The sequence below is a fragment of the Stegastes partitus genome, unplaced genomic scaffold, assembly GCF_000690725.1.
Source record: "Stegastes partitus isolate 25-593 unplaced genomic scaffold, Stegastes_partitus-1.0.2 Scaffold27, whole genome shotgun sequence".
NCBI lineage: Eukaryota > Metazoa > Chordata > Actinopteri > Pomacentridae > Stegastes > Stegastes partitus.
Genome location: NW_007577758.1, coordinates 664522 through 667017, shown reverse-complemented (window position 1 = coordinate 667017; position 2496 = coordinate 664522).

Sequence of the window (2496 nt, the reverse complement as noted above, 5' to 3'; positions counted from 1 at the left end):
GACCCTGGTGAGGATTAAGGTGGAGAGATGATGGATGGATGTCTAACAGGGACAGTGCACGTTCATGAGAAAATGTAAAAAGTACATGTTGTAAATGCGCCAGAGTTAGCATCAATGCTAATTTGCATCTGTTGTCCCTTGGTGGGTCAGAGACTTAAACAAAATACACAAATACAATCAATAATAATGTTAATATCCATGTGTTTGATAAATACTTTTGTACAATAAGTTATTTATATGTAAATATTCAGATCCCTGTTGCTTGTTCGTATATTAGTGCACCAACATCCAGACACGTCTGTAGATCATCATCCAGGTCTGTGGAACCTTTTGTGCGTCAGAATTTATCCGTTTCTCTCTTCACAGACTAATGTTTGTGCAGCCGGGAACATAAACCCTTCAGGTGACGCCGCTGAACCAGCGAGTGCAGCAGAATGGACGTTTATTTACATGGAAACGCCACGGCTGATTACCACAACACTGATTCAGAGCAGGCGTCGGGATTGATAACCCCATAAAGCAAACGGCGGCGGCGGCGGCGGCCTTATAAAACACGAGAACAGTCGAGCATGAGCGCCGTCCGCGAGTATAAACAATCCAGCCCATAATATCAGCCGGTGATGTAATGATCACGGCGATGTGACCCACTTTGTTTCCACGGGTAACTCACTTAGAGACACATTACGCTGGACGGATGAATGGCTGGATGGACGGATGAATAGAGGAGGCAGGAGGGAGATGGATGGGCTGGAGGAGGAGAGGAGGGAGGAGGAGGAGGAGGGAGGAGGAGGGAGGAGGTGAAGGCAGAAGGTGAGCCGAGGTCGAAGGACGACGGTTCTACAAGTTAGAGGAAGCTTCAGCACGTTGATAAGCAGGTTTCTGGTTTTATTAATGAAGACAGAAGGTGATGGAAAGAGGACGTTTCTTGATGTTAAATTAAGCTTTAGATACTTTTGNTCGTATGAAGTTCACACAGCAGATCACATACAAGTCGCATTGAACTGGAAACGTGAAGGAAGTCACAAAGAAATCCTCATTGAGCATCAAGTCCTGCAGTGTGAACGTAGCCAATCTGTGGCATTGTTCAGTCAGATAATACGCCGTCATCCTGATTGGTGACATTAAATGTCATGTCGGAGTCACAATCCAAGGCTGTCGCTATGTTAAGGCTGTTTTTATGGGTTCTGTTGGTTTTTCCTACAAACCTGTCGGACAGCAGGTTTAGGATTGTTAAGGGTCGATTATCGAGTCACGACTGTACTTGATGGCTGATTTCTACTTTTTTCTTTTGTATTGTTGTGATATGAAACCATTTGTTCATGGGTTTTGTTGTTTTTTTTGTTTTTTTAACAACTTTTGAAAAGAAAACGCTTCTTTTCTTACATGTTCATTGTTGGTTTTCTGCCACTTCTTTGAACATATTTCTTCCTCCTTTGAGGGCAGATTTATTTGTGTATTTTAACAGAAGCATTTTACTATTTCGACCTTTTTTTTTCTGCTGCCAGACTTTTCATAAATTTATTTTCATATAGTTTATTAGTTGTATGATGCTCCGATATTTTACCTTTTTTTAAATCTTTTTTTTTTTTCTGGCTCCTTTGCTTCAGATCCGTCGTTTGTTTAATGAGGTTTTCCAACAGTGCAGGAAATAATACAAACTGATTGAAAACAATGAATCTACCTTTAACATCCAACACAGCAGCTCCTCCTCCTCTTCACATCACCTGCCGCCCACCGGTTCCCCGTCATCACCTCTCTGGTCTCCGTGTTCGGCCTCTAATTCGACCGCCGGCGGATATTAAACATACATGTGAGGCCGCGGGTTCTCAGCAGGAGGCTCCTCGGACCGTGTCGCCCCAGAGCCCCGGGCCTGAGCTCGGTCTGGGCCTCCTGGAGCGTGACCTGCCGCTTCTCCATCCCCGTGTTCCCGTCACTCAGCGCTGTCAAGCTGTCCGATAAAGGCCAGACATCCCCAAACCGTTCTGCAGCTGCTCGGCTCAGAAGCGCCTCGGGACCGCCGGGTTCTCCGCCTCCCGATGTTCTGCTGAAAGGTTTAAATGTTTCTGTGAAGCCTCCCGATCCCAGAAAGTAACTCACTGAGAAGGTTTTAGAAAAGACGGTTCTTCGGTTATTGATCGATCAGCGCCTGGTGGTTGATGTCGGATCGCTTTAACGGTTGATCAAATGTTTGGGCTGAACTCTGCATCAACTCTTCTAAAGATCCAACATGCAGGTCCTGGTTCTGTTAAAGCACCAACTTCTGGCCAATGTTCCTCAGCGGGCATCACTGTGAGTTCTAATGTGTTGCTTCAGACTGACTGCTCAGCACATCTTGGCTTCACACCACAAATCAGAACCTTTGAGTTCTGACAGTATTCGAGGTTTCTAGTTTATTTTTGCATGACTTCAACACTTAAACAGTCATTTAAGCTGTTTTGTTGGAACAGAATTAAACTCAAACCTTCACCCTGCTGGTGGCTTTTCCTCCTTAACTCC